This window comes from Papio anubis, chromosome 14 (assembly GCF_008728515.1).
Source record: "Papio anubis isolate 15944 chromosome 14, Panubis1.0, whole genome shotgun sequence".
NCBI lineage: Eukaryota > Metazoa > Chordata > Mammalia > Primates > Cercopithecidae > Papio > Papio anubis.
In genome coordinates this window covers 13,867,965-13,881,831 of record NC_044989.1, presented here as the reverse complement: position 1 = coordinate 13,881,831, position 13,867 = coordinate 13,867,965, and the positions used below count along the sequence as shown (strand labels likewise).

General features: G+C 36.3%; 1 long non-coding RNA gene across 3 annotated transcripts in view; it reads left to right on the top strand.

Moving 5' to 3' along the window:
• Positions 1-13,867, top strand: part of LOC103876737 — a 633,632-nt gene that overhangs the window by 359,694 nt on the left and 260,071 nt on the right. Inside the window, exon 6 of one of the 3 annotated variants that reach the window (XR_002516523.2) lies at positions 13,609-13,748. The exons of the other annotated variants lie outside the window; for them this stretch is intronic. This is a non-coding gene — a long non-coding RNA (uncharacterized LOC103876737). Of the gene's footprint in view, positions 1-13,608; positions 13,749-13,867 lie in introns of those variants that run through there. 3 annotated transcript variants of the gene reach the window in all.

Below are 13,867 nucleotides of genomic sequence, written 5' to 3'. Positions count from 1 at the left end.
AAGCCATCACCAATCATCACAATTTTCTTTCCTAAACAGCCCTCAATTCTTAAACTTCTTTACTTTCACTCCTCCCAGGGGAGTCTAAGCTATCAACGCCTCTCATCTAAACTACTGTAAAAGCCTATTGCAACAGCCCCCTCCATCATTTTTTTAATTGAAGTAAAATTCACACAACATACTCTCTGGACTTCAATTTTTTATTAACAAATTTGAGGGTCTATAACAGGTATAGAAGTTCTCTAAGTTCCTCCTTATTCTAAATCCGGAAATTTATCCATTTGTATGGAACATGAAATTTTTCACAGATAATGTTAACAATTTTTATGAAAATTGAATCTGAAGTAAATAGTTTTATTAAACTCTACTGTCAAAAAAATTGAGAGTTATAAAGTATGAAAATAATTATATAACTATGTAAAAATCTTGGCACTGTTCCTAGACATGATTAATACTTAATAAATATGTAAATGCATGAATATATATGTTATACATTAATGATTTTTCTCAAAACATATTTAATTAAATAACTTTTTTCAGTTCTTTGAAATCTACTATATATTACTAACATATTTTTCTCCACGATGTGTTTAATTTATAAAGAAGTTGATATTTACTTTTAATGCATAAATATACTTAAGATTTTTTTAAAGAAAAAATTAAATTTCAATCTGATTTAAAATATGATATTTTACACAACCAAAGAACTAAGTGTTATGTATTATTTGATCGCAAATTGGAGAGATAGATATTATTATATTTTATGATGCCAGGCAATTGACTATACCATGCTTGGTAGGAAAACTGAATTTAAAATATTAAATAAAAGTGTTCTGTTCTGTCCATCGGTTCTAATAAAACGAGACTTTTATAAATTATCACAGAAAGATGAATGAGGGGAAATAAAATTTTTACTCTATTGACAAGACTCCTATTTTTAATTGAGTAATTGAAAGTAAGATTGTACAAAAAAAAAAGCCTTCTGATTATAAATCCCCATAAATTTATCTAATTTCTTTAAAAAATCAAAATGTGATTGTGGATTTTTCTGGAATTTTATTTATGACCTAAAATCATCTTATAATTTGACCATTTTCCATTTTTTAAAGTTTAATTTTAGTTGTTTTAATTTTTGAAAGAAATGTTGAACTCAAAGGTGAAATCTCAGCTTCATTCAATTTTGAGGATTGTGTTTCTAGATATTCAACTTTACTCTGTAGATGTGTTATAGAGAGGTTTTCTTGTTTGTCTTAGGGACTTTGTCCTTTCTGGCTTCTAATGAAGAACTTCTAAGTGTTCATTTTAAGAATGCGCTGTTTTCTACAAGTCTAATGAATGCTATATTATTTTGAAAGAGGATATACAGGATCTTAGGATATTAGTTGTATTTACAAACACTGTTATGTTAGAAAATGTCACGGAAAATTTTTCCTGTCAATAATCACTAATGTGAATAGACAACATATTTACATCATTTGTGGGCTTTTAAATGTAGGTATCAAGTTTGCCTTCTGAGTAAGCTTAAGATATAAGTATTAATTTAGTTAATCGATTTTTAGAGCTACTCTTCATTAATTATCAATGTTTGCTAAATGTCACAAAAGATAGTTCTCGATGCCTTAAGCTGGTGAGAAAAGCTAGTATGTAGAAATACACTGATGATCAACTAGGGTATGTGATGGTGTGGGAACACAGGGGAGAAGCTGTTTGTTATAACTGCTGTATAGAATTGCGGGACAAAATAACCCCCTTCCTTCCCCCAAGGTGATGACATTTAAACACAATGGTTACAAATGGAAAACAAACAGCCAGATGTATTTCTAAAATGGCCTTCATCTCAGAGGGCACCAGGGAATATTCCAAGAATGAATGACTAGAAGACAAATATAAAGTCTATATGGCCAGTGATATATGAAAAAAAATACTCTTGCGTCATTTGCTGAAAATCAGTATAAATGGTCCTAAAATGTTTAGAATTTATTCTGTAGGAAAAGGGAGAATGGAGAAGATGATGTTTGTTGTTGATTTTATCTAGTGTGTTGATTTTATTATGGTAATAGTAGCTGGTCTTTATTGAGTGGTTGGTACGCGGCATTCTCTATATTAAGCATTTTATAGATGCTATTTCAGAAAACAAGATTATGTTTCAGGGAATATGTGACTTAATAGAGTTAACACAGTTAGTCATAGAAAAGACAAAATTGAAAATTTATGATTTCTGACTACTCCTTCTACACTTTTCCACTTCCCCAAATCACCATTTAATTTATATTTTATAAATCCATCTAAATTCTGTGGAGATGCCTACTCCTGAGAGCAAGGACAGAGCACCCCAAGATATATCTTGGATCACGTGAGGAACCAGGATTCAGGGATCTAGCACTGAAATCATCTAGCTAGTTCTGGTAAAAGCTCAAACACACAAAGAAAAGGATACATGGCAAAGTACAAAGCCTAGCTCATTGTTTTGCCTAGTAGGGATAATATTTTTATTTGTAAAATTTTAAGGCTACAGGAATATAAAATTTAATGCAGTTTCTTCTGAATGAAGATGTTACAGCCTGAACACTCAGTGTAACGAACCCCCTGCATTCCCCAAGAGAATTATTTCCATAGTTGCCTTCATTTTACACTGCACTGCTTCCAATCAAGAAAATGGTTTTAATTTAGAATCAAAATCCAGAGAAGTAAGAAAATTATAGCTGTTATAATGTCATAATAGGCTCTAAAGGAAAGACAACAGTGAAACTGTTGCCTCCAGAGAATTCCACAGAGCATCATTGAATAAGCCAGAATTAGAATACAGTTATTAGATATTGATTTCCAACCACTGGATCACACAATTGCTTTTAGTTAGCGGTGCATTAGAATGGTCTCTAAAGAGTCTTAATATACTTACTTTTTATCTCGTAAAAATGTAAATGCTTTTAGTTCATGCTTTCCTCATTATATAGACAGGCTTTTGTTTAATTACAAAAATGATACCTAGTCAAAAAATAAACCAATGCAAAATTATGTAGAAGCAAAGACCACCTTTGTCTCTACATCAGTATATTATAAATATAATTTTAATTAATATAAGTAATGAATTTATGCCAAGTATATTTTTCTGTAACTTGCTTTGTTAACTTAGGACAATATCATAGTTATTTTTACATTTCAGTAGTAGATTTAATTTATTCTTCTTTCGGCTCATAGAAACCTGTGGTAGGCATATAGCACAGTTTATTCAACCTTCACTTACAGAGAGAAATTAAGTTTGTTTACAATGATTAGCTATTAACATTTTAACATATATGCATATCTCATACATATTATCAAATATGTATATTTACAAATGCATGCACCTCTATTTACATACATATATCTTAATGGTAATCCTTATCAAAATATGTATATGTCTGTGTGTGTGTGCATATATGTGTATGTGTGTTTTACGTTTGATTTTTCCCTTAGATACCAAGAATGAAATGGATGGGTCAAAGATTAGGTAGAATCTAAATTTTGATAAACGTAGTCAAATAATTTGCAAAATAGAGTAAACAGTGTGAACGTTGTATTAGAATGCCAACTACCCACCCACTTGCTAACAGTGATTGTTAATTCAATTCACTATTATGAATATAAAGGAAAATAATATGTTATCTCATGATTGCTCATTACTTATCTAGGGAAAACTAGCTTATTGTTCTGTTTCCAAATATAGCAGCAGAGACTATAAAACTGGTTTTTGAATCTATGAACTAAGTATATTGTAATGTCTTTTCCTTTATGTAGTCCTGCTGGGAGAAATAATAATAATGACAATAATAAGAATAAGTGGCTGTGCACAGTGGCTCATGCCTGTGATCCCACCACTTTGGGAGGCTGAGGCGGGTGGATCACAAGGTCAATGATCCAGAACATCCTGGCTAACATGGTGAAACCCTTTCTCTACTGAAAAAAAAAAATACAAAAAATTAGCTGTGCATGGTGGCATGAGCCTGTAGTCCCAGCTACTGGAGAGACTGAGGCAGGAGAATCACTTGAACCTGGGAGGCAAAGGTTGCAGTGAGCCAAGATCACACCTCTGCACCCAGCCTGGGTGACAGAGTGAGACTCTGTCTCACAAAAAGTAAAATTTAAAAAAACAAAAAAAAAGTGGTAATTTTCAAATTTATATTTATCGTACAGTTTACAAGCTCTTGAATGTATCTGCTTCTTTGCATCCTCATAGCACCCGTGTTCGGTTTTCATAGCTGTGATTATTATTATATTTCTGCAAAAATGGAAAAGAAACTGAAAGTCAGAAAAATAAAATAACTTTACCAAGGTCACACAAAATCAAATGAGATGTGTGAAATTGCTTTTAAAATTGTAAAGATCATTGTATAAATTAAGAAATGGATCTGGGGGGGGCACACCCAAGATGGCTGAATAGGAACAGCTCCAGCCTCCAGCTCCCAGGGTGAGTGACACAGAAGACAGATGATTTCTGCATTTTCAACTGAGGTACTGGGTTCATCTTACTGGGGCTTGTTGGACAGTTGGCACTGGTCCGTGGGTGCAGCCCAACCAGCGAGAGCTGAAGCAGGGCAAGTTAACGCCTCACCCGGGAAGCACAAAGGGGAAGGGAATTCCTTTTCCTAGCCAAAGGAAATTGTGACACACAACACCTGGAAATTCAGGTAACTCCCACCCTAATACTGCGCTTTACCAAGGGTCTTAGCAAACTGCACACCAGGAGATTATATCCCACACCTGGCCCAGAGGGTCCCACGCCCACAGAGACTCCCTCATTGCTAGCACAGCAGTCTGAGATCTAACTTCAAGGCGGCAGCAAGGCTGGGGGAGGGGTGCCCGCCACTACTGAGGCTTGAGTAGGTAAACAATGCTGCCAGGAAGCTGGAATTGGGTGGAGCCCACCACAGCTCAAGGAGGCCGGCCTGCCTCTGTAGACTCCTCCTCTAGGGACAGGGCATAGCTAAACAAAAAGCAGCAGAAACCTCGGCAGAGGTAAATGCCCCTGTCTGACAGCTTTGAAGAGAGCAGTGGATCTCCCAGCACAGAGTTTGAGATCTGAAAACGGACAGACTGCCTGCTCAAGTGGGTCCCTGACCCCTGAGTAGCCTAACTGGGAGACATCCTCCACTAGGTGCAGACCAACACCTCATACCTCACACAGTGGGGTACACCCCTGAGACGAAGCTTCCAGAGCAAGAATCAGACAGCAACACTCACTGTTCAGCAATATTCTCTCTTCTGCAGCCTTAGCTGCTGATACCTAGGCAAACAAGGTCTGGAGTGGACCTCAAGCAATCTCCAACAGACCTACAGCTGAGAGTCCTGACTGTTAGAAGGAAAACTAACAAACAGGAAGGACACCCACACCAAAACCTTATCAGTATGTCACCAACATCAAAGACCAGAGGCAGATAAAACCACAAAGATAGGGAAAAAGCAGTGCTGAAAAGCTGGAAATTCAAAAAGTCAGAGCACATCTCCCCCTCCAAAGGAATGCAGCTTATTGCCAGCAACGGAACAAAGCTGGACAGACAATGACTTTGACGAGTTGAGAGAAGAAGGCTTTAGTCCATCAAACTTCTCAGAGCTAAAGGAGGAGCTACATAACCAGCGCAAAGAAACTAAAAACCTTGAAAAAAGAATGGATGAATGGATAACTAGAATAATCAATGCAGAGAAGACCTTAAAAGAACTGACAGAGATGAAAACCATAACACGAGAATTACGTGACAAATGCACAAGCTTCAGTAACCGACTCGATCAACTGGAAGAAAGAGAATCAGTGATTGAAGATCAAATGAATGAAATGAAGCGAGAAGAGAAGTGTAGAGAAAAAAGAGTAAAAAGAAATGAACAAAGCCTCCAAGAAATATGGGACTATGTGAAAAGACCAAATCTACGTCTGATTGGTGTGCCTGAAAGTGACAGGGAAAATGGAACCAAGTTGGAAAACACTCTGCAGGATATCATCCAGGAGAATTTCCCCAACCTAGAAAGGCAGGCCAACATTCAAATTCAGGAAATACAGAGAACGCCACAAAGATACTCCTCGAGAAGAGCAACTCCAAGACACATAATTGTCAGATTCCCCAAAGTTGAAGGAAAAAATGTTAAGGGCAGCCAGAGAGAAAGGTTGGGTCACACACAAAGGGAAGCCCATCAGACTAACAGCAGATCTCTCAGCAGAAACTCTCCAAGCCAGAAGAGAGCGGGGGCCAATATTCAACATTCTTAAAGAAAAGAATTTTCAACCCAGAATTTCATATCCAGCCAAACTAAGTTTCATAAGTGAAGGAGAAATAAAATCCTTTACAAACAAGCAAATGCTTAGAGATTTTGTCACCACCAGGCCTGCCCTACAAGAGATCCTGAAGGAAGCACTAAACATGGAAAGGAACAACAGGTACCAGCCATTGCAAAAACATTCAAAATGTGAAGTCCATCGGTGCTAGGGAGAAACTGCATCAACTAGCGAGCAAAATAACCAACTAATATCATAATGACAGGATCAAGTTCACACATAACAATATTAACCTTAAATGTAATGGTCCAATTAAAAGACACACACTGGCAAATTGGATAAAGAGTCAAGACCTATCAGTTTGCTGTATTCAGGAGACCCATCTCACATGCAGAGACACACATAGGCTCAAAATAAAGGGATGGAGGAAGATCTACCAAGCAAATGGAAAACAAACAAACAAAAACAAGCAGGGGTTGCAATCCTAATCTCTGATAAAACAGACTTTAAACCATCAAAGATCAAAAGAGACAAAGAAGGCCATTACATAATGGTAAAGGGATCAATTCATCAGGAAGAGCTAACGATCCTAAATATATATGCACCCAATACAGGAGCACCCAGATTCATAAAGCAAGTCCTTAGAGACTTACAAAGAGTCTTAGACTCCCATACAATAATAATGGGAGACTTTAACACCCCACTGTCAACAGTAGACAGATCAACGAGACAGAAAGTTAACAAGGATATCCAGGAATTGAACTCAACTCTGCACCAGGCAGACCTAATAGACATCTGCAGAACTCTCCACTCCAAATCAACAGAATATACATTCTTCTCAGCACCACATCACACTTATTCCAAAATTGACCACATAATTGGAAGTAAATCACTCCTCAGCAAATGTACAAGAACAGAAATTATAACAAACTGTCTCTCAGACCGCAGTGCAATCTAACTAGAATATAGGACTAAGAAACTCAATCAAAACTGCTCAACTACATGGAAACTGAACAACCTGCTCCTGAATGACTACTGGGTACATAACAAAATGAAGGCAGAAATAAAGATGTTCTTTGAAACCAATGAGAAAAAAGATACAACATACCAGAACCTCTGGGACACATTTAAAGCAGTGTGTAGAGGGAAATTTATAGCACTAAATCCCCACAAGAGAAAGCAGGAAAGATCTAGAATTGACACCCTAATATCACAATTAAAAGAACTAGAGAAGCAAGAGCAAACACATTCAAAAGCTAGCAGAAGGCAAGAAATAAGTAACATCAGAGCAATACTGAAGGAGATAGAGACACAAAAAACCCTCCAAAAAATCAATGAATCCAGAAGCTGGTTTTTTGAAAAGATCAACAAAATTGATAGACCGCTAGCAAGACTTATAAGAAAAGAGAGAAGAATCAAACAGATGCAATAAAAAATGATAAAGGGGATATCACCACAAACTACCATCAGAGAATACTATAAACACCTCTATGCAAATAACTAGAAAACCTAGAAGAAATTCATAATTTCCTGGACACTTACACCACCGACCCCACAGAAATACAAACTACCATCAGAGAATACTATAAACACCTCTATGCAAATAACTAGAAAACCTAGAAGAAATTCATAATTTCCTGGACACTTACACTCTCCCAAGACTAAACCAGGAAGAAGTTGAATTCCAGAATAGACCAATAGCAGGCTCTGAAATTGAGGCAATAATTAATAGCCTATCAACCAAAAAAAGTCCAGGACTAGACGGATTCACAGCCAAATTCTACCAGAGGTACAAGGAGGAGTTGGTACCATTCCTTCTGAAAATATTCCAATCAATAGAAAAAGAGGGAATCCTCCCTAACTCATTTTACACGGCCAACATCATCCTGATACCAAAGCCTGACAGAGATACAACAAAAAAGAGAATTTTAGACCAATATCCCTGACGAACATCAATGCAAAAATCCTCAATAAAATACTGGCAAACCAAATCTAGCAGCGCATCAAAAAGCCTATCCACTATGATCAAGTGGGCTTCATCCCTGGGATGCAGGGCTGGTTCAACATATGCAAATCAATAAACATAATCTAGCATATCAACAGAACCAAAGACAAAAACCACATGATTATCTCAATAGATGCAGAAAAGGCCTTTGACAAAATTCAACAGCACTTCATGCTAAAAACTCTCAATAAATTCAGTGTTGATGGAACATATCTCAAAATAATAAGAATGATTTGTGACAAATGTACAGGCAATATCATACTGAATGGGCAAAAACTGGAAAAATTCCCTTTGAAAACTGGCACAAGACAGGGATGCCCTCTCTCATCTCTCCTATTCAACATCGTGTTGGACATTCTTCCCAGGGCAATCAGGCAGAAGAAAGAAATAAAGGGTATTCAGTTAGGAAAAGAAGAAGTAAAATTGTCCCTGTTTGCAGATGACATGATTGTATGTTTGGAAAACCCCATTGTCTCAGCCCAAAATCTCCTTAAGCTGATAAGCAACTTCAGCAAAGTCTCGGGATACAAAATCAATGCGCAGAAATCACAAGCATTCTTATACATCAATAACGACAAACAGAGAGCCAAATCATGAATAAAATCCCATTCACAATAGCTTCAAAGAGAATAAAATACCCAGGAATCCAACTTACAAGGGATGTAAAGGACCTCTTCAAGGACAACTACAAACCACTGCTCAGTGAAATAAAAGAGGACACAAACAAATGGAAGAACATACCATGCTCATGGATAGGAAGAATCAATATTGTGAAAATGGCCATACTGCCCAAGGTAATTTATAGATTCAATGCCATCCCCATTAAGCTACCAATGACTTTCCTTGCAGAATTGGAAAAAACTGCTTTAAAGTTCATATGGAACCAAAAAAGAGCCCACATTGCCAAGACAATCCTAAGCCAAAAGAACAAAGCTGGAGGCATCCCGTTACCTGACTTCAAACTATACTACAAGGCTACAGGAACCAAAACAGCATGGTACTGGTACCAAAACAGAGATATAGACCAATGAAACAGAACAGAGCCCTCAGAAATAATACCACACATCTACAGCCATCTGATGTTTGACAAACCTGACAAAAACAAGAAATGGGGAAGGGATTCCCTATTTAATAAAAGATGCTGGGAAAATTGGCTAGCCATAAGTAGAAAGCTGAAACTGGATCCTTTCCTTACTCCTTATATGAAAATTAATTCAAGATGGATTAGAGACTTAAATGTTAGACCTAAAACCGTAAAAACCCTAGGAGAAAACCTAGATAATAACATTCAGGACATAGGCATGGGTAAGGATTTCATGTCTAAAACACCAAAAGCAATGGCAACAAAAGCTAAAATTGACATTGGGTTCTAATTAAACTAAAGAGCTGCACAGCAAAAGAAACTACCATCAGAGTGAACAGGCAACCAACAGAACGGGAGAAAATTTTTGCAATCTCCTCATCTGACAAAGGACTAATATCCAGAACCTATAAAGAATTCAATCATATTTACAAGAAAAAAACAACCCCATCAAAAAGTGGGCAAAGGATATGAACAGATACTTCTCAAAAGAAGACATTCATACAGCCAACAGACACATGAGAAAATGCTCATCGTCACTCACCATCAGAGAAATGCAAATCAAAACCACAATGAGATACCATCTCACACCAGTTAGAATGGCAATCATTAAAAAATCAGGAAAAAACAGGTGCTGGAGAGGATGTGGAGAAATAGGAACACTTTTACACTGTTGGTGGGACTGTAAAGTAGTTCAACCATTGTGGAAAACAGTGTGGCCATTCCTCAATGATCTAGAACTAGAAATACCCTTTGACTCAGCCATCCCATTACTGGGGATATACCCCGAGGATTATAAGTCATGCTGCTATAAAGATATATGCACACGTATGTTTATTGCAGCACTATTCACAGTAGCAAAGACTTGGAATCAACCCAAATGTCCATCAGTGACAGACTGGATTAAGAAAATGTGGCACATATACACCATGGAATACTATGCAGACATAAAAAAGGATGAGTTCGTGTCCTTTGTGGGGACATGGATGCAGCTGGAAACCATCATTCTCAGCAAACTATCCCAAGAACAGAAAACCAAACACCGCATGTTCTCACTCATAGGTGGGAATTGAACAATGAGATCACTTGGACACAGGAGGGGGAACATCATACACCGGGTCCTATTGTGGGGGGGTGGGGGGAGGGATAGCATTAGGAGACATACCTAAGGTAAATGATGAGTTAAAGGGTGCAGCACACCAACAAGGCACATGTATACATATGTAACAAACCTGCACGTTGTGCACATGTACCCTAGAACTTAAAGTATAACTAAAAAAAAAAAAAGAAATCGAAATTTAAGGATGAGAAACTACTTGCCTTACTGAATAAAATAACATTCATGTTTCTTGGCTGGAAAGGTAGGGTCTACTGGAGAACTAAAATTGACGTGCTTGGAAAACTCTTTCCCTATATTTATATAGTATCCTGAAACAGGTGCACATCAGGACACAGCTGCCGTCTCCTGCCTAGCAAAATCTTTGCCAAAATTTGGCCTTTGTAAGACATGGGCATAAAACTTTTATAGGCTGCTGCAAAGGACCTGTAGTAAGAATTCTTCAAACAGTACTGGCAGCATCAGGTTATATAAAGCAGTGAAAAATAAAAGATGCAAACATGAGTGAGCAAGGGTAGCATGTAATTTATACTCAGAAAGGACTGTTTTACATCTTGCATTATTATTATTTTTTCCTCTGAAGCAGATAATTAATTTTTACTCCAGGAGATAGGTGGTGCCCCTCAGCTTATGTTTAAAACACACAAAAGTAAATACATACAACAAGCACGCATAATGCATGCACACAGTCACAAAGATAAACACACTCACATGTAAACATACAAGCACACACTGTAATGCATATTTCCACAATGGAAATGGAACAGAGATAAATTGGATATACTTAAATAACTAGTATATACATTAAGCAGACATGTACGCACTACTAAGCATTTGCATAAATTACCATACACAACACATAAAATTGTATATACACAAACATGATAAATATGTTCAAAGAGTCCATGCATGCATAGATGTGTATGTAAAAATATTAATGCACAGAAAGAAATAAAATTGCATATTTGTTCAGACATTACAAAGGTTTTAAGGGCAGTACTAGTAAATTCCAGCAAAGGTATTACAAAAACAATAACAACAAATTACACACTAATACGCCTTAAAGAATACAAACACAAAATTTAAAAAATTTAGCAATCACTCTAGCAACATCCTATAAAGATAATATGTCATGAAGATGTTGGGCTTATCCCAGAGATTTACAAATTTACAAAAGATTTATAAATTCGTGAAACTTTGTTTTTTTATTTACCAAAATTTATTATTTCTAAACAGATAGATTAGAGCATTATATCATATTATTAGTCAGTATTTGCCAAGCCCTAACATACACCACACACTATAGTAAATTCTATAAATACAAAATTGAATAGGTTATAATAATTGCTTCTGTGGAGATCCTGGGATATTCATGTAACATGCAGTTATAGACAAATATGGCAAGTGCTTCATAGCACTGTTTTTAGAAAGAATGGGTGCTTTGCAAAGGAGCTCCTTGATTGGCCTGTAAAGAAGATTAGCTCTGGAGAGCAACCTCAAGCAAGTGGTACCTGAGTTGCACCTCAAAATACAATGAAACAATTAATTAAAAAAAGAAGAGTAGGAGGAATATTTTAGGTATTGACAACAGCATGAGTAAAACCACAAACTCTAAATACAACATGAACATGAGAATTCAATAACTTTGTAATTCAGCATAAAAGACAGTGGAAATTCAGCCTAAGAGACTGGTAGGGGACATGTAATTAAAACCTTTGATTGTCTTTTTTATTTTTTGCTGTAGCTACAGCAACGTCTTAAACAGGAAAGTGACTTAATCAGATTCAATTTTATACTTTGCTATCTGAGAGGGAATGAAATTCAGTTGTGCAGTTTAAGAAATGAGACATTTAAAAATATGAAAATGTCTAGGCCAGATGATGAACGCATGTTTTAGAGCAATGTTAATAGAAAAGGAAAGAATGAATTTCATTTTTGAATATTGAAGATTCAGAAATTGGCAAAAGTTAATGATTCTTTGAATGAGAATGTGAGAAGGTAGTTTCTACTGTTATTCTCATGTTTGTTTGAAGCTCAGGGGAGAGGTCTGGAGTGAAATATGTAATAATGAGTTAACAGTTAATGTCAGGGGTATATGTGATTTTTTTAGATGATGCATAATCAGATAAGATGGGTTGTAAGGATCACTGCAGTTTATGTGATGGACAAAGGAAGAGTATCTTTCAAAGATGCACAAATAGCGTGAGATAGGTAGGGAGAACTAAAAGTGTGTTATGCTAGAATCTAACAGAGTTAGCAATTTAAGTGAAAAGAGAGTGGCCACATTGTCAAAAGCCACAGAGATCTATGAAAAATGAAAACATAAATTAAGCATTAATTGGTATCTTTAGTGAACGTAGTTTAAAGCAGGTGGTGAGGGTAAGTTAGACGGCAGAGAATTTCATCAGAATGTAAGTTGAAAAAGTGCAAACATTGCTGAAGAACACACAGGTAGGAAGGCTGAACAAAAAGAGAAAGTTAATTTCACTGGTGACTAGAATTTGACTTTTGAATGAAACATATTGAGCAAATTTAGGGTAACTTCAAGAAATTTGAAGACAAAAATAAGTTCTAGTGAAAAATATGTATTGATTTTATTATGCAATAAATATTTTTCTAAACACTTTAAATGAATGGATTCTGTTGTCTCTATTGAGGCATAGAAGGAAAAATAATTTTCCCCAGGTTATTCTTTTAATACATGGTAGAGCAAGGGTTTCAGCAGTTGGACCTCATCAGTCAATAGTGCTTTAAAATACTAAACTAAGGAGGCCATGGAAGTGATAGTGTTGGAAATAAACGGGAAAATAAAGAAGTAAGACTGAGAAATGATGGTATGAAGTATACAAATGGAGCTTTTGATTGTGTGGATGAGGAGAAATAATTCAACTGAGCCTTGAAGGAAAATAAAAATGGGTGAGATTCAAGAAACATTTATGCTAGAAACTGAAAGTTAAGCCATGTCATGCTTGAAAGCCTCATACTTTTGGAGAAGAACGAAGAAGTTGGTTTAACGTATCCTTATCTATTCATGTGCATTCTAAAAATGAACAAACAAACAAACAAAACACAAAGATAAATAACAGAAAGAAACCCTTCCTTCCGCCTTTAGCCAAAACTTCTACTTACTCTTTAAATTTAATTATCTTCCATTCTTTCAGAGACTTGAACTCCTTCTCCTGTATCTTCAACTTCTCCCGAAAGATTTGAAACTTCCTTTCCATGAGGCTTCCAGTTAATATTCTTTCATATAAATATTTTTGGAGATAAGTATACATCCGTGAAACCGTCAACATAATGTTTGCCATAAACCTATTCACCACCTCCAAGATTTTTACCGCCCCCTCACTCCTATTCCTCCCTCCCTCCCTCCCTCCCTTCCTTCTTTCCTTCTTTTTTCCTTCCTTCTCCCTCCATCTC